At 40.5% G+C, this 15,991-nt stretch overlaps 1 long non-coding RNA gene across 1 annotated transcript; it reads left to right on the forward strand.

Annotated features, from left to right (window-relative positions):
* The first annotated feature begins 5,474 nt into the window (after positions 1 to 5,474).
* LOC120044636 lies at positions 5,475 to 7,568 on the forward strand. Its single transcript, XR_005476573.1, has 5 exons — positions 5,475 to 5,549; positions 5,679 to 5,732; positions 5,906 to 5,959; positions 7,107 to 7,191; positions 7,480 to 7,568. It is a non-coding gene; the product is annotated as an uncharacterized LOC120044636 (long non-coding RNA).
* The last annotated feature ends 8,423 nt before the right edge of the window (positions 7,569 to 15,991 follow it).

Consider the following 15,991-nt stretch of genomic DNA (forward strand, 5'->3'; position numbering starts at 1 on the left):
TTATAGGCAGACCTGCTTCACTCTCCTCTACGTTCCTCTCCGCTCTCTGTTTATAATGTCGGTCCTGTCCCCCAGCAGAGGGGCTCTGTCTCTATCTCTCTGTCTGTCCCTTTCTCTCTCGCTCTCTCTGTTTATAATGTCAGTCCTGTCCCCCAGCAGAGGGGCTCTGTCTCTATCTCTCTCTGTCTGTCCCTCTCTCTCTCGCTCTCTCTGTTTATAATGTCGGTCCTGTCCCCCAGCAGAGGGCTCTGTCTCTATCTCTCTCTGTCTGTCTCTCTCTCTCTCGCTCTCTCTGTTTATGCTGCCTGTCCCCCAGCAGAGGGGCTCTGTCTCTATTTCTCTCTGTCTGTCCCTCTCTCTCTCGCTCTCTCTGTTTATGCTGCCTGTCCCCCAGCAGAGGGGCTCTGTCTCTCTCTCTCGCTCTCTCTGTTTATAATGTCGGTCCTGTCCCCCAGCAGAGGGGCTCTGTCTCTCTCTCTCTGTCTGTCTCTCCCTCTGTCCCTCTCTCTCTCGCTCTCTCTGTTTATGCTGCCTGTCCCCCAGCAGAGGGGCTCTGTCTCTCTCTCTCTGTCTGTCTCTCTCTCTGTCCCTCTCTCTCGCTCTCTCTGTTTATGCTGCCTGTCCCCCAGCAGAGGGGCTCTGTCTCTCTGTCTCTGTCTCTGTCTCTCTTTCTGGAACACAGCCTGGGTGTGAATACCTCCTACTGTCACATGATATCTATGGAAAATTGATCATATGATTGTATGGAGCCCCTTCCTCTCTCCCCCTTCTCTTCCCCCCCAGTCCCATCCCCTCTGGTAACTCAGGCCAACTCAATCAGGTAGTAGGTCTCTAGTATGTTTAGGAACTGAGAACATGTCAAGTTCACTTGGAGTGTAATTCAACATTACTTAGCTTTTATTTTCCTCCAACTCTATGGATGGGCCTTTGGTATGAACATGCCTGAGAGAGAGAGGGAGTTTGGGAGAGAGAGAGAGAAAGAGAGAGAGACAGAGTGAGGAAGGGAAAGAGACAGAAAGAGGGAGAAAGCGATCGGGCCAGATTGAGTGACACAGACTCCTGTCTGTGTTTTCTCGCTGGAGCAGTGAATCTGTAAATTAAGCATGCTGCTTCTGGCAGCCCCTGCTTTATCTGTTGGTGCGTGTGTGTGAGAGAGAGAAAGAGAGAGTGAGTGTGAAGGGGCAGATGACAGAGGGCCCTTTGAGCGCCTGCTCTCCTGCTCTCACGGACACAATCTGATGGGAGGGTTGTCACGCTGTCTCCATGGACCAGCTCCCAAAGACAACAGGAGGATGTCCTGTGCTATCACACACACGCAAACACATTATCTCACACACACACACACACACACACACACACACACACACACACACACACACACACACACACACACACACACACACACACACACACACACACACACACACACACACACACACACACACACACACACATGCATACACGTGTACACACACACAGTGACCTATGTGCCACGCATTAATGCTACAGTACAGGTCTGTGCTGTAGCTACTGTAGACCCTCACAGATGTGATCATGTACACAGACAGTACTGAGTCTAAAGCACTGTATGTCTGTCTTTGTGTGGTGTCTGATGGCTGTTCACCCTATAGACAGTAATGGAATGGAACAGATGATGAGTTTATTGATGTTTTCCCATGTCTTCCCACTCTGAAATGAACCACAAGTGATCACAATAATTATATTATTTTCAATATCCACAATAGCCACACACCCTCCCCTCACTGAGGGTCAGATGTCACAGTCAACCTAGAGTGTTCATCTTTATAAACATGTTATGCATCAGCCTACTTGTGATCATTTTACCTATTGAATCATTCAATCAGTTACATACCTTGAGGTAAAGTTCAACATGACTCGAATCAGACGAAGGCTTCTGTTTCATTTATTCAACAAGAGCCCCTTCTAGTGGTCAGAATGATGTAGCCCTGAGTGTTTACCGGCCATGTCACTTACCTAGGTACAACTCTGAACTCTGGTTCTCTGAGTTTGTCCTGGTCCTATAGAAACCACCTACAGTGCACTGAATCATGACACCATTCTCAGGCTGCCCCACTCGTAGGAATCAGGTCCATGGAAATGGTGAAAGGAAAACAGGGTTTCAATGACTTGCAGGTGTTTAATATCAGTGCTAGAGCTGAAACTGATTTGCATAATGATGCAAGACTTCCCCAATGAGTCAGACGTCACTGTTAACTCTACCTCTTCCATGTATCATAACTTTCACTATGAGTTATACCTATCTCTTCCGCGTTTGCACCTCACGGCGGCAGGCACACAGTTGTTTGCAGTACTACAATGTCTGTTGCATATCTTTTAACTTTTTTGCTGATCCTCTTGTCAAGTCGAGGTAAGAAGATAGTGTTAGCATTTTAGTCTGTGTTGCTGATGTTTGAATAGCCAGAGGCCATGCTTTGGGTTAAAGCCGTCTCTGCCAGATTTCTGTAGACACACCTTCAGTCTAGTCGTATTGCTTTTTCGATAATATGAGCATTTGTTTATCTATTTTCTATTTGCCATTATGTTGAGGAAGTTACATATTATCTATGGAAAGAGATAGCATTGCAAAATAAAAACTGCGCCACGTGTTTGCAGAATTCTCCAAAATGGCGGCGAATCATTCATTGTGGGGCGCGTACAGTACCAGCAGAATATTAGTTGTTGTGAAATGTCTCTCCTGTACTCCCACTTCCTTTTTATCAGTATCAAGATCTGAAATCTTGAACTGTTATTTTTCATTCAAAGCATTGTTTGTGACGTTGTAAGTTTAAAATTCCTGGTGAAAGAAAAGACATACCTACCGAGATTGTTTCCTACATCTAGTGATGCAGACTATATCCATCTTGTTGATATGCTATTGTGCTTATACAGTAAGCTGTCCCTTCCGGACATTCTAATCTCTTCAACATCAGTAAAGATTTGCACTGTAGATGACTGTGGTAATTGTCTTCCTCCTCCTTCTACAGCCTGTTGGGGCGGAGAGAAAACCAAGAATATAGCTTGTGCAAACCTCAGAACAGGAAATGCTTACAGATACTGTGTAGATGTGAAAGAGGAATCTACAAGGATCTTATGCGTGGAGTGGATGTCCATGATCCCCAATGGGGTGACTTCAACCACAGATGATGTACGACTCGATGATACAAACGGGGGGTTCCATATCCTTCACCCAGAATGTATCTACGGTAGAATCAGAAATACGACTGTCTTTCACACTTCAATATAGACAGTAGATACAGTTGAATGACAAATGTATTCAAACATGTAGAATGTTGTTTTTCAGTGATAGATGTCTAACTTAACTTTTATATTTTTTCTTCCACAGACTGTGGCTTGCTGAACTTTGCCGACACAAAAACACTTCACATGCACCCAATGTGATTGATGTCAGCTACTCCTGCATCACCCTCCTGGAGTGTGTCAATGTAGACCACATTGTCAGAAATGATTTGACTGTGAGTATGGCTATTTATCACTGCAGTTTAGGTTTATGTACAGTTACCTTGTAAACTACAATACCAGAAGAAAAAAACATTCCAAATGTAAACTATTTGATTATAAAAAAGTAAATGTATTGATGTTATCATATTTCTGAATCAGGAGCATTGGACCCGTATCATTGTCTCTGGTGTATCAGGTGAGATGTGTATATTGCTTTTCAAGTTTGAGGACATGTGTCTTCTTGTTAAATTTTATTTTTTTCACATATACAGTGCCTTCGGAAAGTATTCAGACTCCTTGACTTTTTCCACATTTTGTTATGTTTCAGCCTTATTCTAAAATGTATTAAATTGTTGTTTTCCCTCATCAGTCTACACACAATACCCCATAATGACAAAGCAAAAACAGCAGTTTAGACATTTTTGCAAATGTATTAAAAATCTTAAACTGAAAAATCACATTTACATAAGTATTCAGACTGTTTATGCTACAAGCTTGGCACACCTGTATTTGGGGAGTTTTCCCCATTCCTGCGTTGTCTTGGCTGTGTGTTTAGTGTATTTGTCCATTTGAAAGGTGAACCTTCGTCCCCAGTCTGAGGCCCTGAGCACTCTGGAGCAGGTTTTCATCAAGGATCTCTCCGTACTTTGCCCCGTTCATCTTTTCCTCGACCCTGACTAGTCGCTCAGTCCCTGCCGCTGAAAAACATGCCCACAGCATGATGCTGCCACCACCATGCTTCACCGTAGGGATGGTGCCAGGTTTCTTCCAGACGTGACGCTTGGCATTCAGGCCAAAGAGTTCAATCTTGGTTTTATCAGACCAGAGAATCTTGTTTCTCATGGTCTGAGAGTCCTTTAGGTGCCTTTTGGCAAACTCCAAGCGGGCTGTCATGTTCCTTTTACTGAGGAGTGGCTTCCGTCTGGCCACTGTACCATAAATGACTGATTGGTGTAGTGCTGCAGCAATGGCTGTCCTTCTGGAAGGTTCTCCCATCTCCACAGAGGAACTCTGGAGCTCTATCAGAGTGATCATCGGGTTCTTGTCACCTCCCTGACCAACTCCCTTCTCCCCCGATTGCTCAGTTTGGCCAGGCGGCCAGCTCTAGGAAGAGTCTTGGTGGTTCTAAACTTCTTCCATTTAAGTATGATGGAGGCTATTATGTTCTTGGGGACCTTCAATGCTGTAGAAATGTTTTGGTATTTTTTGGACACAATCCTGTCTCGGGTGCTCTACGGACAATTGATTCGACCTCATGCCTTGGTTTTTGCTCTGACATGCACTGTCAACTGTGGGACCTAATACAGACAGGTGTGTTCCTTTCCAAATCATGTCCAATCAATAGAATTTTCACAGGTGGAATCAAGTTATAGAAACATCTCAAGGATGATAAATAGAAACAGGATGCACTTGAGCTCAATTTTGAGTCTCATAGCAAAGGGTCTGAATACTTATGTAAATAAGGTATTGCTGCTTTTTTATTTTTTTTAATACATTTGCTAATATTTCTAAAAACCCGTTTTCACTTTGTTATTATGGGGTATTGTGTGTAGATTGATGAGGATTTTTTTTGTTTAATCCATTTGAGAAAAATGGTGTAACGTAACAAAATGTGGAAAAAGTCAAGGGGTCTGAATACCTTCCGATTGCACTGTACATTCTGTATTGATCATTTGACTTGCCTTTTTCCAACTTTAAATCGTTTTTTGCCTTTCTTTCCCACAGACTACCATTGCCAACAGTGGAGGGAACAAGCCAATGGCATTTGATAAGAATGAGGTGGTAACGATGAACAACAGTTCAATCACCCTCTATAAATGCCAAAATCTGAAAATGAACATAATTTACATTAATTCTACACAGGTGAGCTCTGTAATTTCACATTATTTAGAGGTTGATTATAACAACTTACACATTTGTCTTTTTATTTATGGGTTTAATCCCGTATTGTTAGGATGCAACTGATGAAACAATACCCCTCCCCATTCCCTCTTAGCAGAAGGCTGGAACTGAGTCTAATGGTGAAGAACCCCCAGTTAAGGAGAGATGTTCCCATTACATTGTCACAGGTAGATAGTTGACATTCCTCTTTTCCATCAATTTCAAGTATCTTTCAAGGGCACATAGAGAAAAGCACTAAATCATATTCATTAATTTTGAATTCTGTACACCTTTTAACCTCTGTCTGGCCTTTGTAGAGATGAGGAATGAGGTTGTGACAACAGTACCTTTGAATTCAACCATCAACCCAGGTGAGACCAATGTCAATCCCTTGAGAATTTGTTTTTTTATGTTTTATTTTCTGGAAGCCTGCCTGGAAATTAAACTAAGGGAAAGACTACATAATACATTATTCTGTGTTGTTCAGTATTTTGATTGATTATGTCATGGAAATGACTTTATTCTCTCTAATCATCCATTATAGATGGAGACAATCCTGATGCAAACCGTGGTGACACTAGTTTGACCTGGAAAAATGGTGAGTGTTTACCCAAATCTATCACCACAGCTTCCTCTGTATGAGCAAATGACAAGTAAATCTGAACAGAGTACCAAGCTCCCCATTAGACTGGAGGTAGGACACCTGCAGAAAAGAAGGCTGATATGGAGGATATAATTCAGGGAGAAGTGGAGAAAAGTCCCTCTAATGAGCCTCAAAAAGCATTGATGAATGGTGGAACCTGAATGAATGAAATCATCTAGGTGTGAGTAGTTTATATTACCGGTTTCAGAGAAGGACATTCTGTGTATGTGAGTATAACCTCTGTCACTGATATGGCTTTTCAAGAGAATGTGCAATCTGCAGATAATCTCACTTTAATGCAAACTCTTGATACATGTCACAAACAAAACCCTCCTTCAAGACAGAAACTCAGTTCCCTTAATCCAGTGATTAGAAAACATCGTACCGTGAAACTTTTTCAAACCGTTCATCAGGTTAAAGTGCTCTGGCACCCTCGTTCCAAGCCTACAGAAAGACAGTATTAAGTAATCTGAATATTCCTAGCATTATTTCTAAGAGGGAATAGATGGAACATTTATTGACTGACTCTAATCTTGATTTAATATTTTTCTCTGAGACATGGCTAAAGAAATGTTCTCCTATTTCTGCCTTTAATGTCCCTGGTTACCCCATAGTCAGGAGATACAGGGGAGAGGGCAGATGGGGTACTTATTTGCATGAAGGATAACATTAAATGCAATCGTATTGAATGGTAACATGCCAATGACAAGTGCCTTGGGAGACCAATGTCAATCCCTTGAGAATTTGTTTTTTTATGTTTTATTTTCTGGAAGCCTGCCTGGAAATTAAACTAAGGGAAAGACTACATAACACATTATTCTGTGTTGTTCAGTATTTGTATTGATTATGTCATGGAAATGACTTTATTCTCTCTAATCATCCATTATAGATGGAGACAATCCTGATACAAACCGTGGTGACACTGATTTGATCTGGAAAATCATTGATGAGTGTTTAAGCAAATCTATCACCACAGCTTCCTCTGTATGAGCAAATGAAACAAAACAATACTACCAAGATCAACTACTGTTAGAAGGCTATTTTAAAACCTTTTCATTTGTGTGAATATGTCAACATCTGATGACTACATTTTGTTTTTCAGTTGGTGTTGTTGCTCTCGTGCTGGTCATTGCTGGTTTGCTCTTGGTGTTTTTTTGGGTGTACAAACCTTGGAGAGACAAACAGCGGTGAGTATCCTATATAACTGGTTTTATAACAGCTTTATAACTGTTTTTGTCTTTAAGTCAATTAGAATTGTTGCAGAGGGTTTATGTTAGTTATGAGACTAGTTCTCTCTGTCTTACTACTAGGGTTTAAAGTCAGACCAATGGGGTCCTAGCAGGTCACAAACAGGATGAGAACAGCCTGGAACTTGCAGGCCACTTACAAACTATAGACTTGTCGGCCATTCAAGTTACTGTTGTTTATCAAACATTATCCTTAATTTCTCATTAATGTAATAATCTCATCTTTAGCAACCAAGGCCACAGAGAAATGGAAGCGGGTCAGGGCATTCCAGAACCAAACTCCATTCCTCTGATGCAGAATGAGCGACGTGATGCCAGTTAAACCTTTCCACATCACTTTATTGATCTGTAATCAACCACTGAATGATAGTCTCTCTTGTATTCAGCTGTTGCTATGGGTCATATTAGTTTCTGTCTCCATAGAACAGGGCTCTCCAACCCTGTTTCTCGTAGGTTTTCACTCCAACCCTAATCTAGCACACCTGATTCTAATAATTATCTCAGGGACGGGAAACTGGCGGCCTGCGGACCCCCGTTTTACTGTTGACAGCTAGAGCACAAGGTTTAATTTCTAAATTTGGTTGTGCACCAGGAGTTTTCCTCTTGTCATGTCAGTCATTAAAAATCACCTCAATCACAAATTTTTTTTGATTGGTAAATGAATCTGACCAGCTACCTAAACCTAAACATCGTCAAATTGCTGACAGGGGGGGTGGGCATTGATTTTGATGTGGCCCCCATCAAAGTTGCCTATCCCTGACATGCATACATTTCTCTCCACCCTATGGCAAAATGAGTAGAATTGCAGCAAACTTGCTTTAAATCTGAACATTTTTCTCTAATCCCCATAGCAAAATGTTGCTTAGGGCCGGCTCTGACTGCATGTGTGAGTGTGAATGTGGGTACGCAGATCCACGAGCCACTGTGGTCCCTCATAATGAATTCAGATTTCTGTGGCACCCATCAAAGTTGCCTATACCTGAAAGCTGGTTAATAAGCTGCATCAGGTTAGTTACAACTGGGATTGGAGAGAGAACCGGGTAGCTCTCCTGGAACAGGGTTGGAAAGCCCTGATATAGAATGTGAAGGAAGAATTACTCAATAGATCCGCATGGCATTTCTAAATACCAGTAATGTCTATTGGCAAGCAACAACTTTCAGCAAAGACCCTGCCTTTAGAGCCCTGCCCAGGCAAGACATAACATATTCAAGCCAGAAGGGGAACTGGTGTATTTTTGACTGTGGTGTAATGTATCGTAGATGATTCCACTTGTACCTGTGGGTATCTGACTGAACCTTTGGTACATGTTTTATCACAGAGACATCAGAAAGCCTGATGACGGTGAGACTGTTGAAGCTGTGGTTGTTCCCAGGTTAGTTAGAATACCTCTATTACATCTTTATAGTCTACTCTGTCCTGGATCAGTTTGCCTTGCTAATCCTTTCAGTCATGCTCATCATAATCTCACTTTCAGTGACCAAGGAGGTGAGCCAGGACAGGAGAGCAGGCAGCCCATGGACAATGAAGAGACAGGCGCTGACAACCCTCTGCTGAATGGAGATGCCAGGTAAACTGTACCACATGACTAATCACCTGTCAGTCCTCTGTAATGTAGACTATGGAAATGGAGAACATTTGTATCCTTCCCAGTTGAGATCCTTAAAATCCTTATCAATGTAATAATCTCAACTTTAGCGACCAAGGCGAGGAAGGTGTTCTAGGAATGGAGGATGGAAAGCCGTCAGACAATGACAGAGCAGACACTGAAACCTGTCAGAAGACACATGCTGATTCCCCCACACTGAATGTACCCAAGGTTGTCAGGTAAATTGTCCACATAAGGACTCCTTTGATAGATCGTCATTATCCATTGAATGACAATCTAATTTCTCCCTTCAGAATTGATCCCATGGATCATGTTAGTCTCTGCCTCTATGGAGGACAGTGTTGTTTGTGGTGGATCAAGAGTTTTAATCCTGATGATAGCCCTGTTATTGCTCCCACAGGGTTAACAGCCAGACTGATGACACACAGCTTCTGGGTCAATCTCAGAGCAATGGACACGTGCCATATAGAAGGTGAGAATGTGTATTTATATGTGTGTAAAGTTGCATGGGATGGGAGAGGAGGTTAAATAACTGGTTGAGGTCAGTGACCGAAGGGAGTAGCATCACGGTCATTAAGATTGATCCCACCCCTGCACCTGAACAGGAAGAACCTGTGACAACTAGAACAACGACAACAACAATGGTGGCAGCTGCTGTGAAGACTACAGTAGCTACCACTAAGATAACATCAACTGCCCTTACCAAGCAGTCCACGGTACCCACAAAGAAACCTGAAGCATCAGAACCAGAAGGGTTTTTTATTGACAATGTTATGTGTTATGCATAAATATATTCATGAAAACTGAAAACTGAAATCTGAGACCATGACAATTCCCACTCTCTCTTCACCTGACTCTATGCCTCCAGGATACTTTTCTGCTGGACTAAAATCCCTAAAAAGCTTCCTCATGCTTCCACCCAGTCTTCCCCTTTCGGCCCCAGGTTCTGAGAGGTGTTCCCAAATCATGTCATTTTTTACTTAGTTTCCCATCTGCTCCATTTCAACTGATAATCATGTGCATAACCTTAATCAACATTATCTCTTATTGAAGTAATTCAACACTGTATATGCTTTCACATCACATAGAGCTCTTTTTTTGTATTTTTATATATATATATTTTTTTTAATATATTGACTTTCAATTGTATATTGACTTACAATTACCCTAACATCTATCCCTTTTTCACATGATGCATTAACAGTAGCCCCCAAACTCAACCCAGTATGTCTATAGTGGAATCTAGTCTTTCTCTCTCTCTCTCTCTCTCTCTCTCTCTCTCTCTCTCTCTCTCTCTCTCTCTCTCTGTCTCTCTCTCTACGTCCTTTGTCATGGTATTTTCAAGCTCACCCATTATTCAGCTGGACCTTACTTCTTGTGAGACTTATGCACCCACCAAAGAGAGACATGAAGATCTTTACCACTGCAGTGCTGTAAGAAGTATACCCCCAGCCTGGTGTATCTTGATGTACACTCAGTCTCCAGAATTCAGCCCAAGCCCTTCCATTTCTGGCTGTTTTTTCCTGAGGACATACACACTAACACATGGGTTATTTCCTGACAACATACTTTCTTTTTATAGCAAGATCACTAATTCTTAATTTTTAAATAACAGCCCTATGTAAACATTCTGTCTCAAATACCTGACCTCCTGCCACAGAAATATTCATAGTGATAGCCAAATAATGGTCCCTACAGCAACTGCTGTAAAATAACATGTAATCAGTCAAGTGTCTTCCAGTTGGAAGAATATCCAATCCTAACAAAACTTAGTCATACGTTTCTCAAACTTTTGCTCTAGTGTTCAAAATGCCACCAATTATTACTTTTACTGTTTTTTCTACTATTACTATTACTATTTTTTCTAGTTTCCAAATAGCCCTTTTGTCTCTGTTTTTCTGTCATGAGTGGTCTGGTAATGAAAGGTCAGTACCCCAATCCCCTTTAGTCTTTCTACTCCCTGGCACATATCATTCCAGCATGTCTATTTTTAGATACAGTTCACAGGTCATCAGACACAGTTGTCCCTCACTATTCAGTCGGTTAGGGTGGGTTTGAGCTCCACACACACTTGTTGTGGTGATAATGTCTCCCATGCATTAAAGCATTCTGACGTCACCTTCCATGATAACTCCCTTATTCTACTGGTGATCTCTCATAACCCTCGCAGAGACCCACACTCCAATAAACCCTTTGGAGTAACTTTCATCACTTTTTAACATATTTCCCTTTTATATGCAGAATGAACAAAGCACATTTGTGTATTTACCCAAAGACCATAACCTCGGGGAACTGATAATTTTACCTATGAACCCATGTTAAATCAAAAAATAAACCTATTTGAATAACTAGTCAATTTAAGTTTACAACTCTTCATAATTTTCCCAGGGAAATAATAGATTTTCAAAGTAATTATACACTTTGAATAGAGACTGGTGTTTCTTAATCATTTTATAATTAAATCCCACCTGTTCCAACAATTTCTAGTGAAGGTGATCAGTCTTTCACGGGAAATTCTTAGGATTCAGGGCATTTTGACACCATTAAAATGTTTCCACTCCCCTTTCTTTAGAAACAACTTAAATACATTTTTCAAAAACATTTCCATCCTTCTGCATACCCAATTTGAAACTGAATTGGAAAAAACCCTTCCAGAATAAATCCACTAACGCATATTCATTCCCGGTAATATGGGGTACTTACTAGTGAACCATAGGCCAAGAACACACAGGAACTGGCCTCACTTATCCGGAACTCCATTTTTAGCCTTATCCAGATATTTTTATTTTTAAAGCGGCTGACTTTAACTAACTGCTTTCCCCAGTAACGCAGTCTCCAATGACATTTTGACCAGAGAAGATTAAACCCCTTTTTTCTGGAAAAGAAAGTGTACATATCGTTAATATTCACAATGTTACCTTTTAATCAGCAAACCAATAGTATTACTTATACATTGATTTTATTCTATAAGCGTCTTAGCAGTTTCAGAGAATGACGGTATAGAATGTCTAACACAATTAAAATCCCATCAGTACTCTACTAGAAGTCAAGTAAAACGTGATCTAATACTTCTTTCATCACATATAAACTGTAATCTCTATGAACCACTCATTGATCGATCAGAGACTATACACCGCCAAGTGAAAATTCCATTCTTACTAACCTCAAACCGATTAGTTGTTTGTTCTTTTGACAAGGATGCAAACTCTTGTATAGGGGCATTTCCTGCTACCGCACTAAGTTCCAGTGTCACCTGACACTCATTTTTCCCATACCCGATATGCCTATATCCAAAACAGGGAGTCATCTTCTTATGCTTTAAGATATTCTCCATAGCTCTGCTAACCACCCGCACGTCTGCGAGGACGAGCAGAACCATATTTGTCCTTCATCGTAATGTATTTTCTGATGATAGAATGTTGACATCAGAACGCCTGCAAATCGAGCTTCACATTATGGTCCCATGCGACTGTTCCAACTCCCAATTGCCTCCCTGAATTGTTTATTTTATTTATCCTGTTTACCGGGTAATGGCGTCCTCCATTATCCAGTTTTTTCATATTCAACCCGAATTCGGTAGAATTAATGTGCGCTTCTTTCAGTGACTCCATGGCTTTATTAAATCCCTCATCTCTCTATGCTAGGGAGAAACAGTCCTTTTGTTTTCATGCCACTATTTATTTATTTATTTATTTTTCCTAAACACTCCCATCGTATTACACAACTTTTATTTACTATTTTCCAAGGTAGAGCTACCCACTTTCCCAGATAATAATTCATTAGTCACCTCACTTAATTTCTCCTATTAAAGCCTACTCTATAATGTCTGTACTATATTTCTGAATACTACAGATGACTTAATGTCTTATTCTAGTACAGTACTTCAAATATCGCTGTGTTTTTCCCTTTACAGATATCATTACTATTCATTTTATTAGTTTGCTTATTCTATCACTTTAACTTTATTCAGTGTATTAAATCCAATTTAATACATTTTTCCTTCTAATTTAGCTATTTATAATGTCTACACTGTCTTATCTCTTTATTTATCCGCTTGCTATATTGTCTTTTAGCCTATTTTACTGTTTACTTCCTGATTCACGGTTTTAGTGAAACAATGTCTCTCCTGTCCTTCAGGCTATTTTTAGACCGCAGTCTCTGTTGGCACAGGCTGTTTTTTCTCCTATTTCGTTACACTGCTCGTGATTTTTTAATATGTGTTCTAGACTTCTGTTATGGTGTTTCTTGTGTATTTTTGTCACTATTTATTCTAGACAGCCTAGATTTATTTTAACCTCATAGTATAATTTCAGTTTATTAAAAAAAAAAAAAATCTTTCTACTTTGCTATATACTATTCGTGCCTTGTTTAATACCTCTTTAACACCTATTATATTTTTACAATGGTCGTTTAACACATTATCACGTCAATTATTTATCCTTATTTATAACTTATTTTGCCCAATATTTTTCGATTTTGTTCCTCTTCCCAGTGAGAGTTAATTCCACTCTCTTTCTCAAATTACACTCAGTTAACTGTCAGAGAGGCTTGCGCATTCCTCTTCCTACCAGTTGGTCACAGACACACAGCCTGTTCTTCCTCTTTTTTCTAATCTGCTCATTCATCACAAAGAATTGTCATTCATTCGTTCATACACACCCTTTGTTTTACCTAAAACAACCTATAGTTTTTTTCCCTACTAACTTAATCCACTTTCTCAACATAAGCCGGAATTATACTATAGGATTTTTCATGATATGACGAGACTACTGCCTAACCGGGTCAGCCTGTCTTCATACCCTATTCACCCACCCAATACTGGCCTCTATTCCGTATTAGAGCAATATCGTGGCGTGACCTACCGATTTACAGACCCCCGTTTAGCTAGACGGAGCGTTTTTATCCACAGGATTTATTTTGCAGTTGAACGCCGCACAATCAGGCCAGCGTTTCTTCCGCGTCCTATATATTCACCCGAACAGACCCTCCTGTCGTGAATATCCCACCCAAGCAGACCCCTTTCTAATTTTAAAGGGCGGTATCGTGGCTTTCTAACTACTTATTTATGCAGTCCTCTATTCTTTTTAGAGCTGTATTCATAAGTAACCTGTCCAAGCTTTCCTTCTACTAATTTTATCGAAGAGGTATTACAGGATTTTCTACCTACTTTATCTGTTTTGACCGTATGGGCTGTCCCACATTATGGCCAGGCATCTCAGCCAGAGGGCGCAAACAACCGCACCAGTTAAGCCACACATTCGAACGGTCCGATCAGAACGAGTCCGCTAAACGCCCGACACCCGCAAGGTTCACAGCCCCTACTCACTTAGTCCCTACACATGCACATATATATTTACATTTCACAACCCCCAAAATCTCACATGCATGCAATTTCATTGAATTCAAAAGTTCTTAGCATTTACTGGATTTTTAGGAAATTTAAAGAGAGACCTACGTGGCGCCCTTCCCGCTGAGACAGGATCTCTGAAGCAATCCATACAAACATTTCAACTACGTAAGAACAAGCTTACCTTTTTATAGTTGTGTGGCCACATTTGTTTGCAAGATTGTCCAAAGAAACTATCACCAGCCCGGAACGTCATTCCGTAGTCCCTGTCCCTACTGGCAAAGCTCGCCAAATATGTCGTGGATAATCGTCTCAGAAATATAACACTCTTACAAGGACTTGTAAATTCAATATAGGCTTTTAATATAAAATATCAGAAGCCGTGTCAGTCCGCGGAAAAGACCAACTTCCATAAGCACTGGCTCTGTTCTTATACACACACATCAAATGAGTCCATCCCATATCTCTCATTTTAGACTTCCTGCTTGTTCATGCCCAATAACGCCTGTATCCGCTCCTCCTATATTCTAATGTACACCTGTCTTTTGCTCAATAGTGTGATATCTGTCTCTATATGTCTAAGTACTAACTCCTACAAATCCTGTCAGAAGACGCATGTTGAACCCCCTCTAGTGAATGGACACCATGATGTCAGGTAAACTTGACTACATATTGATACATCCACAACTCATTGGGTATAATGTCACCAACCCCATTTTCCCACGGTTCATGTTAGCCTCTGTCTCTATAGGGGACAGTATTATGGTGGATCATGAATGTGAGTGTTGATGTCTTATTACTCCAACAGGGTTAACGATGAGACTAAGGAAGTGACTTCTGGTGCACAGAGTCCAGGACCTCCTCAGATGAATGGAGGACCTCCCATGTCTAACAGAGCTGCAGAGGAGACCACTGCTCTATTGGACAAACAGGCCTTGGACAAGGACCAAGTCACCAAACCTCCTGAGTTAATAGTAAGTACTGTTTATGTCCTCTGACAACTGGTGAACTGTTTGGCTTGGTATCAAAAATGACGGGGCTCGTTGTCTTTTAGCTCCAGCATATTTGTAACTCTTGTGTTTTCCCAAGGACAAAGGAACTAATGACATGGAGTCAAGAAGAGGAGAACTGTAACAAACGGTAGACGTTTGTATAGCAAAAGAAAACCTAATAAGATATAAGATACAGTAATATATGATATACAGTACTTATTATAAGATACACATTTGTGACTTGCTTAATCATAATTAGTCTTGTCAACCCCAAGACATATTCTTAGCAGTGTTTAACTGAACAGTGATTTTCAGAAACCTCAACAGTTTATTAAGTTAATTCTCTATGTGACAGCTGTAATCTGGATAGGTTAGGGAACGTGTTCAGTTGAAATTCCAAAACAGCCCAAGACTTGTAGAATTATTATTATCTACATTTTGTATGACTCTTATCTGAAAATGAGTGTGACTTATGACTGATTATGGTACAGCATTTAAAATCTTAGCTAAACAACATTATAATGATATGAAGGTAAGTTAAGATCATACTTACACTAGTATTGTATATTATACATACAAGCAAATATATATCACAAACACATGAGTAGATACATACACTTTTTTAGTATAGACATTTCCAAGGTCATGAGGTCTCAATGTCTTGTGGACATGTCAAATAGCTAAACATTGACCCGGCGTTATTTACACTATACATACAAAAGTATGTGGACACCCCTTCAAATGATTGGATTTGTCTATTTCAGCCACACCCGTTGCTGACAGATGTATAAAAT

Source organism: Salvelinus namaycush, chromosome 3, assembly GCF_016432855.1.
Source record: "Salvelinus namaycush isolate Seneca chromosome 3, SaNama_1.0, whole genome shotgun sequence".
NCBI classification, from domain to species: Eukaryota; Metazoa; Chordata; class Actinopteri; order Salmoniformes; family Salmonidae; genus Salvelinus; species Salvelinus namaycush.